Below are 15,084 nucleotides of genomic sequence, written 5' to 3'. Positions count from 1 at the left end.
TGTCAAAGAGAGGAGAAGCAAGAACCGTGAGCTGGCTGAGAGGACTGGCGGTGGCCCTCCCATTCCACCAAAACCATTCACACCATGGGAGGAGAAGGTGCTTGTTATACTGCATCCAGAGAGTCTCACAGGAGTAGCCGGGGGAGTGGAGGCTGGTAAGTACAAACAAATGACTACCACCACAGTGATATGTACTGTCTTTCACAACTACAAAGCTACACCACCTAGGACAAATTCCATTCATCTGCACCACACACTCACAAAAACATGTCTCACAGATCCAACATTCACTCACTCCCATTCACCCCAAACGTAGCTACCAATATTACCATGGGGGCATGTGTACAGGCAGCCAGCACTACAACTCCCATCAGGCCCCCTTGTCCCACTGCATCAGCAAGATGGAGCCCTCCCGCCACCCCACCCAGAAGCATGTGTCAGCCATTACATCACCCTCATCAAACTAACAGGTAGATAGCCATCTTCACAGTGAGGGTGTTTGGGGGTGGGAGGCCTGCACTACTACTCCATCATGCCCCTGGCCCACACCTGAGCAGGATGGAGCCCTCCCCCCACCCCACCCAGAAGCATGTGTCAGCCATTACATTACCCTTATCAAACTTACAGGTAGGTAGCCATCTTCCCTGGGAGGGTGTTTGTGGGTGGGAGGCCGGTACCACTACTCCCACCATGCCCCCTGTCCCACAGCCTAGCAAGATGGAACCCTCCCCCCACCCCACCCAGAAGCAGTTGGAACCCATTGCAGTACACCAAACAAACTTACAGGTAGGTAGCCAACGTCACAGTGAGGGTGTTTGGGGGTGGGAGGCCTGTACCACTACTCCCACCATACCCCCTGGCCCACACCTGAGCAGGATGGAGCACTCCCCTCACCCCACCCAGAAGCATGAGTCAGCCATTAAATTACCCTCATCAAACTTACCGGTAGGTAGCCATCTTTCCTGGGAGGGTGTTTGGGGGTGGGAGGCCCGTACCACTACTACCACCATTCCCTCTGTCCCACACCTGAGCAGGATGGAGCACCCCCCACCCAGAAGCAGTTGGTAGCCATTGCAGTACACCAAACAAACTTACAGGTAGGTAGCCAACTTCACAGTGAGTGTGTTTGGGGGTGGGAGGCCTGCACTACCACTCTCACCATGCCCCCTGTCCCACAGCCTAGCAAGATGGAACCCTCCCCCCGCCCCACCCAGAAGCAGTTGGTAGCCATTGTAGTACACCAAACAAACTTACAGGTAGGTAGCCAACTTCACAGTGAGGGTGTTTAGGGGTGGGAGGCCTGCACTACCACTCCCACCATGCCCTCTGTCCTACAGCCTAGCAAGATGGAACCCTCCCCCCACCCCACCCAGAAGCAGTTGAAAGCTATTGCAGCACACCAAACTTACAAGTAGGTAGCCATCTTCCCAGGGAGGGTGTTTGGGGGTGGGAAGCCCGTACCACTACTCCCACCACTCCCTCTGTCCCACACCTGAGCAGGATGGAGCACTCCCCCACCCAGAAGCAGTTGGAAGCCATTGCAGTACACCAAACAAACTAACAGGTAGGCAAACATATCATTGAATGAAATGAAATGAAAGAGGCTTTTATATAGCTCATGGCTACCCGGAGGCATCCCAGCGCTGCAGCGGGTGCTAGAGGGGGGGCGGCTTTATCGGAATAGCCAAGTTTTCAATTGCCTGCGGAATGTCAGATGGTTAGATTCCTTATGGATAGAGAGAGGTAGGGAGTTCCAGAGCTTAGCAGCATTGTAAGAGAAAAGGCGGCCGCCTGTTCTGGCCTTTTTAATTCTGGGTACCTCTGCCAGGTGAAGCTCGTCCGAGCGAAGACTTCGAGTAGCCTTATATGGTCTAACCAAATTTTTGGTGATACGTGGGCCTTTTCCTTGCAAGCTCTTATGCGCGATGCAGAGGGCTTTAAAATGTATTCTCTCCGGTACCGGGAGCCAGTGAAGGGAACATAGGGCAGGCTTTGCTGAGCAACGATTTTTTGTGCCCGTGAGCAGTCTGGCTGCCGAATTTTGTATGGTTTGTAGTTTAACGATCACTGAGTTGGGGGCACCCAGGTAGAGAGCATTACCATAATCCAACCTAGAGAGGATCAGGGCCTGGATCAATAGCTTTCTTGAGTGGCAGGGTAGAAGAGGAAGTATTTTTCGGGTTGTTCTGAGCAGACCGTAGCAAGCGGCGGCAGTTTTACTTGCTTGGGCTCTGAGAGTGAGATCTTGGTCGAGCCAGATGCCCAAACGTTTTATCTCCTTTATGGCGTTGGAGCTGGGCCCATGCAGATCGGCCACATAGTGCTCGGGTTGAAGCTTGCTTGGTTGACCAGCAACATGAGTTCCGTTTTGTCACCATTGAGCTTCAGGAAAGATGAGCTCATCCAGCTGGCGACTTCCTTGAGACAGGAGCACAGATCTGTGGGCGACTGTTCCGCCTGGTTCAATGCCACAATTTGCTGAGTATCATCAGCATATGGGACTATGTGGATTCCAAAAGGGGCTACGATCTCCGCTAGGGGGGCCATATATACATTAAAAAGAGTGGGCTCAGGGACGAGCCCTGGGGGACTCCACATTGCAGCGGGACTGGATGGGATAAGGTATTACCTTTGAATACCTGGAAGTGTCTTTCTTCCAGGAACGATTGAAGCCATGATAAGGCCGTACCTGTCACTCCGACCTTTTTGAGATGGTGAATCAAGGTGCAGTGGTTCACCGTGTCAAAGGCTGCACTTAGGTCCAGGAGGATAATGGCCGAAGATCCTCCAGAGTCAAGAATCTTTCTTGATTCTTCCACTAGCGCTATCAGTGCAGTTTCGGTGCCTTGACCAGGGCGAAAGCCTGTTTGTGAGGAGTGGAGCAGTTTAAAGGTTTCCAGGTGCGATTGACATATTTTTCCGCAATCTTACTAATTCCGGGGAGTAACGAAATAGGGCGATAGTTGCCCAATTCGGCGGGGTCTAAGTGTGGTTTTTAGGTCTCTCCTACGCAGCGTGCATGCGTTGCGTAGGAAAAAGACCTTTAGAAATCGGTCCAGTTTTGCAGGCAAAAACGTGCACGCGTTGCATTGCTTTGAATGGCAACGCGTGCACGTTTGGCGATTCCCTTGCGGGAGCGAGCGGCGCCATGTGTTAGCAATTATCTCGCTCGCTCCCGCAAAGAAAACGCTGCCTGCTCTCGGCCGCACTCCTTCCCCACCCCCTACTTGCGCGAGGCGCGCACACTTGTTTTTCTTTAACAGCGCTCCATGTCAATTAAATCATGTTTAGGCACTTTCGAATTTACTGATAATGGAACCACGGCACAGGGAGAAAAGGCGACTCACTCAGTCTCACTCAAACGAATGGGCAAGTGGAGGAGCCAAGGTTCAAGGCAATATGTTCTGGTTTCAAACCCTGGAAATAAACAACCATAATAAAGTAATTGCTCTAAGTAAATCAGACGCTTTTGAATGGCCAATCAGCGCTCTTCCAGTGAGTATATAAGCAAATAATTTTTTGAAAAATAAGGAATCTCCAAGAAACTTATAAACCCCTTTCAGAATTGTTAGTTTCGCAAACTGTTGTTTTATTTATTGTGATGTGTAGATATTTTTCAAGACATTGCCTTTTAATATCCCTCCCAACGCCCCCTCCCCCCGCCACCTCTCAGCCCCTAACTAAGCACGAAATCACTTGGTAAACAGTTGGGAAAGACCCGCGGCGCGGCTGGGTGAAAGCCTGCAAGGACAAGCACTGTGATGCTGCATCTGAGAAACATGACTGGCTGACATAAAGTACCTCTAGAGACAAGTGCCTGGCACGACACCACACATGCCCTCCAAAAAGCAATCATCAAAACAGGAAAAGGAAAAAATAAACAAAATATCAAAAAAATAAATTCACTCTCAGGTTATTAGAGTATATGTTGTTGTGGTTATCTGTGAGACATACAGAGGGGTACAGAGTCACATCTAATAATAAAATGGATAAATAAATAAATCCAGAAGTGCTTAAATGAATGATCAAACATGCCTCGTGATTATTTCATACTGTTGAGACCTTTCCCGTCTGGGAGCCGAAATGCTCGTTCCAGAAAACAGATGCCTCTTATGAGTGCAATAATCACTAACCGCATCCTGCAATTTACAACGAAGCTTAATAACCCCAAAACCACAAGGGCGGATATATTTGCTTCTGTTTTTATTCTAAATTATCTGGATTCGGAAACACATAGCTATTCTATTTTTTCTCTCAAGCAGTCAACAGTTTCTCCACACCATGCCAATCATAAAGCATTTACTGTGGTGACATTCTAAATAGTTTCCCATGTCTGTATTTCTGTGTATGGGACATCTACGCTGTTCATTTCAAGTGTAGGCGACCACCCTCCCAGTGAAATACGTGTCGACTCTCCCGGTGTGGATGGGGTTTTAATGACCTGCAAAGTATGATACAGGCGATTGGACCGATTAGTGAATTATGGGAAAAGCGTAAGAGGACGGGATGTATGATATTTCGTTTTGAAATCATGATCCCCTCTGTAACAAGCATTTGCAATGCAACAGGTCTCGCATTTACTCGAGTTTGAGCTATTGGCATTGTAAATGACGATGCCTTTTATTTTTGTTTTTAAAACATAAATAAAAGGCATTGTTATTTACCAGCGGCGTCACTAGGGTTGGTGTCACCCGGTGCGGGTAACTCATGGTGTCACCCCCTCACGACTTACCGCATGGACCTCCTCCGCTCCGAGTCCGCCAGTGGACACAGTTGGCAAATAACGGGACCATACAAAATCCTTAGTAACGTTTGTAAATGTAGGCAAACTTTGTCAATCATTGCGTCACACTGCTCTTTCGATCTTCACAATACTTGATTTTGCCAATGATTTGGAAGAGAAGTGGAAAAATCTTTGCAATGTCCATGTCATTTTCCTCAACAATTCTAGCAAAATATTAGCAAAGAGCTTAAAGGAGGCTCATATTGATAGCCAACGTAAAGTTTAGCACCCCATGCCAATTTCCACAACATAGACGTCACAGTCAATAGAATGAGGCTGATGAGTGAGTCGCGATTAAAACATTCCGAGCCATTTCAGAAGTCTTTTTGCGTCATAGGCACATATCAGCAGGCATCTGTAACAGCTTTTCAAGCAATGTTGCAAAAGCTGTGACTTTCATGACATTTGGCGTCCCTGCAGTGCGCACTTGCAGCATTGTGGGTTGTTGGCATCCCTGCACTGCCTGCATGCAGCATTGTGGGTCGTTGGCGTCCCTGCTGTGCCTGCATGCAGCATTGTCAGTCGTTGGCGTTCCTGCAGTGCCGTTTCTTGGAAGCAGTGTGGTGCACTGTATGCTAGGTGAGAGTTCACGTGGGTTTGTCGGGATGCTGTGGTTCCCTCGACTGTGTCGCACAGGCCCCTTGGTAGGAGGGTGGTCTGCATTTGTCGGGTGTCATATGTTGGGCTGTTTGTGCCTGGGATCTCCTCCGGTTCACTGTGAGTGCTCCTCATCACATGGAGGCCTGTCCTATTGGCTTTGCCGAAACTGTGGGGATTGGGGGCAATGCGCTTGGGGATTGGATCCGACTGGTGACTCTGTGGCCAAGTGTACTTAAACAAGTAGAGAAGTGCCTCGTCGTGCATTCCGAATCCGATAAAGGCATTCTATTTTTTTTGCAGTTTTATATAGCGCGAACTCGGCCCTAAGGCGTCAGGTGGTACGGGTACCCCACCCTCATGTGAAATGTAAGCAGTAGAACATGCTTTAGAGTTACCAATCCACCGATCAATCACTCGTCGCAGTACCCCACGATTGGTGCACTTCCCCACCATGGAAAACAATGTTGTTGAAAAAAAGACAAGAAAAGAAAAGTACTGCTTCACTGGCAAACTCTGTAAAGTAGCGCTAATATGTTTGGGTGTGATTAAAATCAATGTATTTTTCATAGTTAAAACATTGCATCAGACAATCCATGAGTATATGAAAGAATGTGTATTTGGAATTAAAAATACATGTGCATTTCACTTAATTTGCTCAAACACCAGAGATAGGTCCGTCCCGCTCCGTATTCGGTACCTTTGTCCCCAGTAAATGTGATGCATTGTCAACAGGCATGGCATGTCCCTACAGTTATGGTAGGAGATATAGCACGACAAAGCTTCCTACAATTTTATACAGAGTAGTCAAGGCATCACGTTCTGACTTAGGTTTTGGCATTCTCACTTCTCAAAAATTCCATGCGGCAATACAAAAGGGCATTACAACTTCTGAGACTGGCCCTAGCAGGGCCGGCTTTAGCGCTGGTGGTGCCCAGTGCGACAATGGTTGTTGGCGCCCCCCCAGTGATCACCTCAGCCATGCATTCCCTCACTATCACCCTTTAACAGTGCCCCTCAAGTCTCCTTAATCACTCCATCGCTCAGACAATTAGTTGTATAGCGCCTGAATCAGTGGCTATCGCAGTTTATGGATCAGTACTGGGGTCGCAGAAAACAAATTTTTGAGGACTGCACGAAAACATCCCCAAAGTACTTCATTAGTTTTCCAAATGGATTTGGGAATGCAATCCATAACAGCCAAAGTTAGGATTAAAGCAATTTAGTACTGGCTGAGGATTTGGTTGACCTAGCTGGAACCATATAGGATAGGACTTAGGGATATTTTGGGTACACAAAAAGGAGCGGCGACACTACTGTGGCTTAAATACATAAAACACCCATTATTCAGCTTGGGTATGATTGATCCCTGGAACCACACAACATCTATTATTCTTATCTATTAAATTGGTAAAGCAAGCATAGGACGAGCTGAGTTACCGGGGAGCAACATGGAGAGTGAAGTGGAGTCTTGATGTGAAAGAAGCAGCAGCTGACGGGGGAAGAGGTATAAGGCTAAAAAGCACTTAAAGTCCCATGAAGTGCTGAAAACAAAAGGAGCAAAGTAGTTCCCTAAATGTAATGAGTGGAAGGATCTAAGTTATCCCATCAAAAGAATGGTAAAGAAGCAGTGCCCTAGGGAGGGAAAAACCCAAGAAGAGTAAGGAAATCCTTTGAAATAAAGGCTAGCAAAGGAGTCTGATAAGATAGCCAAATGATGATCATGACAGCACAACCATTCCAGTCCTGGGATTCAGTCGTTTTTTGGGGTTGATAGTCAAACGGATGCATTGAACTGAGCCAGGTGACAGAATGCAATGGCGTATTGAATAACACTCCAGTACTTGGTAACAAAGTGTCCTTGTAACACAGAGTTCTACGTTTTCTCTACCCTTATCGTGACATGATGGAAATAGTAAAACAATAAATAAAAAAAAATCAAACTTGGACATATCCATCCAATACCAATATGGTCGTAAATGACCTCAACTATAATAATACGGGGAACTAGATAGACTCTGCTGTTGATGTAGGTGAGATGGTAGTTTTGAACAAGCATTGGCAAAGGCAATAGGTCTCATCTATAAAACATCTATTTGCTTTATCAATGTTTGTTTAGCCATGTTGTACATTAACGCAGCTGCTGTGCAGAATGGCTGAAAATAAAAAACGTAAAAGTGCTAAGACATGGTCAAAGCTACTCACGTCATAGCAGATTTTTTATTTTTTACTTTCAGCCATTTTGCACAGCAAGACGTTCTGCTGTACAACATGGCTAAAAAACACATTGATAAAAGTAAACAGCTCTCGCCTATGCAAGAGCTATTTGGCTTTGTCAAAAATAATTCTGGTGGGAGGGGTTCCGGTGAGACAGGGCAAGAAACAGTGGCTGGGTGGGAGGTGGGAGCAGGTGGGTGGTAACGGGGCAACTAACAATGGTTGCGGGTGTTGGGCGTGTAACGTGGCACATAACAATGGAGAGGAGAAGCAACAAGAAAGGTGCAAGCAACAAAGGGCAAGCAACGATGGGACAAGCGACAATGTAGAACGGGGAACTGGGCATTGGGCAAGCAAGACGCAAGCAATGATTGGGGCGCCACAAAGATAGCGCAAGCAATGAGGCGGGAGAAGGAAGGGGACAAGGCAAGCAACAACAGGTAAGCAATGATATGGGAGGGGGGACAATGAACAAGCAGCAACAACAATGATGGGGGAAGAAGAAAAAAACTGTACTCCAATCCCAGCATGCTCCGTGGAAGGACACTAATAAAAAACAAGCCATCAGTACTTAGTCTATGCACCAAGGAAGTGAGAAAAAATGAAGCGAAAGTGAAACTGGAACACATGGACCTATTATGAGTCAGCAAATAAGAGTGACAATAATGCCTACGAGTGGTAAGCAATGGCTCCAAGCCCTTGTTAAGGTAAAAAAAAAAGTGTACTGCAAGCGACAGCAAATGTGTTGTATCAGGCAAGACCTAAAAAACACTTTGGCCTTAACCGCTGTATTTGCACAATGCGCCCACCAGTCTGCTGCACAAATTAAAATGGTGAATTTGTCCAAATTTAAAAACATAAAATGATATATCCCCAACCCTGTATTGTAAATAGACCCCTTTCGCTGAATGGTCACCACCATGATAAAATTTCACACAAAAGATTGTATTGAAATCAACCACTGTGTAATAAATCAACTTAAGCTCGAACAGGGTGAGCTATAGCTATCAGGGGATTCTTGCCTTCAGACCTCACCAAAAAGCTGAAATACTCACAAACCCTGGCCTTGAGCTCATACACAGTCTCCATGTCTCACCGGCGCCTGGCATCCCGAGCACTAATTACCCTGAAAAGTCTAGCATTTAACTTGCGTTGCAAGCATTCTCTCTGCACGGGCTCGTGACACATCTCAAACAATAACTTTTCCCCTCTGCTCCGGATCCAGTGAGGCTGAGTGCAGGGTGCTGGTGAATGGCGGCCACTGTGCCCTGCTGCTCGCCAGAGGCACCTGCTTTCATTTTCACCCTCATCCTCAGTTCACTGTCAGCTGAAACCTTACCGATGATAATGGAATCGCCCACCGCCCTGGCCTGCACTGAATAGGCAATAGTAGGCCACTCACCTGCTGAGTTGCAGACGGGGGGGGGGGGGACTACCTCGGTCGGCCTTGCTTGGAATAAAATTAAATTATAGTGGCAGTGTGGCGACGGCGACCTGAGACCTCCTCACCTCCTCGTCCCTCGTGATGCCAAGTCACGCGCACTTGGGGGGGCGCCAATGCGCATGCGGGATTCGGATTCCACCCGTAACAACATCGCCGACTGCACCCCTCTAGTGACTACATGACGTCACTGCCGAGGCGCGCAGACGCGGCGGAGGAGGAGACAGTGCGCGCTGCGCACAGGCACCTCCTGTGAATAGAACAAGGTTAGGTTGCGCGCGTCGTCGTTGCGTTTTGGTTTCTAATTTGGACTGCTGGTTTCAATAACATTGTGCACGGACGGTTGCAGTGCACCACAGACAGTGACACACCGACCGGACCGGCCCTTTGGTGTCACCCCCCGTGAGGGTGTCACCCGGTGCGGTCCGCACCCCCCGCACCCCCCTAGTGACGCCACTGTTATTTACAATGCCAATAACTTAAACTCTCGTAAATGCGAAGCCTATTGCATTGCACCAAATGCTTGTTGTAATAAAGCTTTCACCATTGCATTTTTCCAATCTCGGGGGACTGTACCCGATGTTAAAGAGGCATTGATTAAATTGGTGATGGGAGAGGCGACCGTGGGAGCTACCAACTTCAGAATGTTACGGGGGGCAGGGTCGAGGGGTGACCCGCTTTTGACCGAGTCTAAGATGGGAAAAAGTAATTCCTCGGTGAGTGGAGTGTATAATTCTAAAAGGTGGTTGTTATTCTGAGGTTCTGGGTCAGAAAGCTTGGGTGTGTGCTCATTGTCTGTCTGTGGGAGGTGTCTGAGGATATTTTGAATTTTGGTGGAAAAAAATCCTGCCAATTCATTGCATCGGCGTACGGACGAGTCAGGGTCCGCAGGAGGATCAGGGACTTTCAAGAGTTTTTTTGCGATCCGAAATATTTCTCTGGAGGAATTAGAAGAGGATAAGATCTTTTCCTCGTAATAAGTGGCCTGGGCTGCTTTTATTTCTATTTTGTATGATGCGATGGATGACCTATATTCGGATTTCTTGTCTATTGAGAAGTCTTTCCTCCATGCTCATTCAAATCTTTTACACTGTTGTTTCAATAGACGAAGTGAACCATGGGGATTTATTAGGTCAATTTTTTTTAATATAGTTTTTCTGGGTAGTACTGTAATGAGTGAGTTCTCAATCCAAGAGGAGAACTTTCTGTTAGCTACGGAAGGATCAGTGTCATGATTGGGTTTGGTTGATTCCAATTCGTGGGTCCAGTCCTCTACGGATAGTTTTGGCCAGGGACGAATTTGGGTGCATGTTGCTAGCGAATGAGAGCTTGTGATAGGTGGGTGCCAAAAGAAAGGTACTAAAAAGTGGTCTGACCAAGGAAGGGGGATGGGGTCCTTCCGTTTTAGTTCAGCTATACTTGAAAAAATAGGATCAAGGAGATGTCCCTTAATATGCATTGCTTGCTGTGCCTTTAGGTGTAGTTGTTAAGCTGCAAGATCATGGGCTAGGTCAGTAACCGACCTGTTCAAGGGGTCGTCAAAATGAAGATTAAGGTCTCCGAGAAGGGTAAAATTGGACGAGGTACTAGCAAGATTTATGACAGTTTCCAGAATTGTCTCTGTGCTCCAAGGGGGCGGTATATAAGAATGCCAACAAATGTAAGTGAGGGGGTGAATTCAATAGAAAAATGGGCATTTTCGCAATCTAGTAGGGGACTGACCAGAAAGCGGCAGATCAAATGGTCTTTATGAATGATTGCGATCCCGCCGCCCTTCCCGCTAGTTCTGTCTAGACGCTGAATCAGATAGCCAGGGGGGAGCGCTTGTACAATGTCTGGATCTGAGCTTGGAGATAGCCAGGTCTCAGTGAGAAACAGAACATCCAGTTCTGTGTCTTGTAGTAGCATGGAGATTTCCATGGTGTGTTTTGGCAGGGATCTACAGCTAAGCAAAGCCAGATTGAAAAAGTTCCCTGCCGGGGGAGGTTGGGTAGATGGTGGAGAAAATTCATATGAGCAGTGTGAACACCTATCCTGCGACTTCTCAAGGGAGATAGAGTGGATGAATGTTAACTCTGGGGCTTAATTCAGTTGTTTTAGTTCTTCCCTTGTATAGCGGAAGAGGGCTGAAGGTGAAGGGGCAGGGGGTCTGGCCCCTGGGCCCGGTTGGGCGTGGACGGGCTTGCCTTTGGTGCGCCGGCGGTGCGCCCGCTGCGCGATAGCGTCATTAGGTGTTTTTATATGCGTCTGGGTTCAGCGAGGTCTGACAACTAGATCGCTGACCCGGCGCACGCGCACTAGCGCCCCTCCCCTGAGCTTTAACACAGCTCACTTCGGTGAGAATATACAATTTTTAAAAAAGCATGTCACACAGTTAAAATCAATTTCAGCAGCAGGATAAGTGCAATTTTTAAAAAATGGTCAAACGAGGTCTTCACAGGGGACAGGACCCCTCTAGCTACCGCGATGCGCTCGCGTCAACAGGCGTCTTTATATGAGTCCGAGTTCAGCAAGGTCTGACAACTAGACCGCTGACCCGGCGCATGCGCAGTAGCGCCCCTCCCCTGAGCTTTAACACTGCTCCCTTCAATGAGAATATACAATTTTAAAAAAAGCATGTCACAGTTAAAATCAATTTCAACAGCAGGATAAGTGCAATTTAAAAAAACTGTTCAAACGAGGTCTTCACAGGGGACAGGACCCCTCTAGCTACCGCGACGCGCTCGTGTCAACAGGCGTTTTTATATGCGTCCGAGTTCAGCGAGGTCTGACAACTAGACCGCTGAGCCGGTGCACGCGCCCTACCGCCCCTCCCCTGAGCTTTAACACAGCTCCCTTCAGTGAGAATATACAATTTTTTTACATACACATATAAGTATATACTAAAGTATATACAAGAGGTCTCGAATGCTTGACCTAAAAATCAAGTATGGCCAGCTATGCTATCTCTATCCATTCAGCACCCCATGTGCATACGTTTTATAAACTGCTCAGAACTTATCTGTTTACACTCTGAGTTACTCTCTGCCTTATTTTGGCTACTGCCAGGACACCCACTAGTATTTGAGTGTTTAATAAAAATAAAGCTCAAATCAATTAATCATGGGCATTAATTAATACACAAAACTAAAAAACATGACGTCCCATGCTCTGAAGATCTTAAAAAACTTGGGATAATGTTTCTATTTATTTGAAACTTCCATCCCACCGATGTTCAGCCAAACACATTTCCGCTTCTTTAATGGTTCCCAGGCACCTTTGCATTGTTTTCCTCCAGGTACCCTGCTCTTATGGCTAGTTAATGAAACTAGCGGGTGTTAACCGTTTCCAACACCTGCAACAACACATGAGCTATTACCACAGACCCTCGCCCTGTTGAGTTCTGTCTTATGACACCACTGAGCAGGATGTAAGCCTCCACCACGCACACACAGATGTGTCACATCACAAAGCCAAATGCGAGCACGTAACAGGCAAGTAGCCAGTACGTGCACCCACACACAAAAGAAATGTTGCCATATGACAACATCAGCCCTCTCATTGCACAAATATGCACACCGACCCCATTGCCACGCACAGTGTGCACACAGGTAAGCTAAGGAAACTGTCACAGCTACCAAAGTGTGACACACCAATGCACATGTAGAAGAAAGTCTGGGCACAATCATGCACAGCACCTATTGACATGTGCATCGCCATGGGGCCAATGCAACAAGGACCATTCGAGAAATAAGAAAACATGTGTGGTGGTATAAATCAAGATATGCACATGACAGGACAAGGGTATGCAGGAAATGACAATGGCCAGTCCATGGCCAGATGTGACGTCTGCCAGGTAAGACAAATCAACAAAGAGTCCTCAATGAAAAACATGTTGTGCCAGTACCTAGATGGCAACAGGTCCCTGTAAACATAAATTATGCACGGGTTGCATTGACACCTCAAACCATGGACAAGTCATGCATGTACCACTGCATCATGTCAGGAGGCACAGTGGTGCACATCAAATACAATGTGATGATCAGTCAATTGTGCAGTGTACAAGCAGTGAATGACACACAGCTAACACAAAGCTTGCAGGGTGCACTACAATGACCATTTCCCATCTGATCCACAGGTGACCAAGAACTCACCGCAGAGGACAACACCAGCAACCTGCAGAGCCAGTCTCCCCCTCACCCCCCGGTACATGGACTCTCAGATGTTGACTCCCAGGATTCTCTGGACGATGAGCTCGAAGCCGGCCCATCTGGTGGGCCAGGGAGCGACAGGTCCCAGGACCCCATCTGTGGCAATAACAACTTCACTGCAGACCCCTGCTGTTACGGCTTGTGCGGCCACCGCCATCGACCACCACTGCCACCACCAGTGCTGCCTGCAACACCCTCCCTGTCCAAGAGGATGACCACCCCACACCACCGACTGAGGGCAGGGAGAGGATGCGGGTGCCCACAGTGGTGAGGCAACAGGTCCGTGGCAGCAGAGTAGGTGGGAGGGGCAGGGTCACCCACAGACACCAGTAGGCTGGGACCCAATCCCTGGAACACATCACCAGAGTCCTTGGCGCATATGAACAGGCTCAGGGCCGAACGGGCCGGTCGGACGAACTGTTACGCGAGCCCATCCTGCTGATGAGGTCCATTGACACCCGCATGGGACAAATTGTGGACCTCTTGGGCGAGCAAGTGGCGGTACTGAGGGACAGGCCTGTGCCACAACCAACACCTCCACCTCCCTCTGGTGAGCCGCAGGATGACAGTTCACCATCCTCCCCTGCGCCCACAGAGAGGGGTGAGTCCTCAGACCCCACTGGCACTGCAGCAGGGCCCCCCCCTGCCAAGCGACGAAGGGGCCGTCCTAAGAAGACCCTGGGTGTATCTGGAGGCAAAGCACCTGCCAAACGCCAGTCACAGAGCCAGCCCTGATGGCAACCCTCTTCACCACTGCATTGACTTAATGGACTGTCCTTCCTCACACTGCCTTGTGAATGGCAACTGTCTGTTGGACTGGGTCTCCACATCAATGTGGTGACTACACGATTATCTCATTTACCCTAACTGTCAACTCACTGCTCCACCACCACCTCAATGGAAATGTACACCCCCCCACATGTCACTATTGTAAATAAAAAATCCTTACACACATGTTTTCGTGTCTGCTCCGTCTTTATTGCAGGATGTACAGTCTTCAACATGATCACAATGTACCAGGAGTATTGACTGTATGTAGGCAAGGAGAAGTTGAAGGCACCTAGGGAAACACAACAGAGCAACATTCACTGGTCTGGGTGTGGCATCACAGACATCACACAACACCTACCATCAAGATAACCCAAAATGCACACGTCACAATGGGCAAAAAGTGTCAACATACCCGTCCTGTAGATGTTCCAAAATGACCTGTCCCAAAAACATTGGCAACCACTGCTGAGTCTACAACTGGCTGATGTTACAATTCTCACATACCCCTTCACGACAACAGCAATATCAGCAGACAATGGGTATGTTGTACATTGTCACCCACCTTCATGTGAAGTAGCGGGTGATGAGCTGTTCACACAGGTCAACACCTTCCTCCTCTCCACTGACCTCATCTCTGGACATGGGTTGGTTTGCAGGCTGGGGCCTTGAGTCCTCATCATCATCCAGTATCAGGGGAATCTGCTTGCGAATGGCTAGGTTGTGGAGCATGCAGCATGCCACTACAATCTGACACACCTTCCCGGGCGAGTATGCCAGTGCACCTCTGGTCTTGTCCTGGCAGCGGAAACGCGGCTTGAGCAGACCAAAAGTACGCTCCACCACACGACGTGTCCTCCCATGGGCCTCATTGTAGCCGACTTCAGCCGGGGTCCTGGGATTCCTCAGCAACCAGGGACGGTTGGGATATGCAGAGTCACCTAGGTATGACAAACACAAATAGACATTGCAACATCGCTGAGGCAGAGGGCAGCAGGTCACACGCAGCATGCCATACGTCTAGGCATACTCACCCTCAAATCCATGCTCCCTCTGGAAGCAGATTAGCTGGGGCACAATGCTGTTCC

General features: G+C 48.2%; 1 protein-coding gene across 2 annotated transcripts in view; it reads right to left on the bottom strand.

Moving 5' to 3' along the window:
• LOC146782824 (alpha-2,8-sialyltransferase 8F-like) overlaps positions 1 to 15,084 on the bottom strand; it is a 222,952-nt gene that overhangs the window by 58,503 nt on the left and 149,365 nt on the right. The gene's annotated exons all lie outside the window — the stretch shown is intronic.

The sequence above is a fragment of the Triturus cristatus genome, chromosome 12 (assembly GCF_964204655.1).
Source record: "Triturus cristatus chromosome 12, aTriCri1.1, whole genome shotgun sequence".
NCBI classification, from domain to species: Eukaryota; Metazoa; Chordata; class Amphibia; order Caudata; family Salamandridae; genus Triturus; species Triturus cristatus.
The sequence above is the reverse complement of the archived record's forward strand: the minus strand, read 5'-3'. Positions and strand labels throughout refer to the sequence as shown.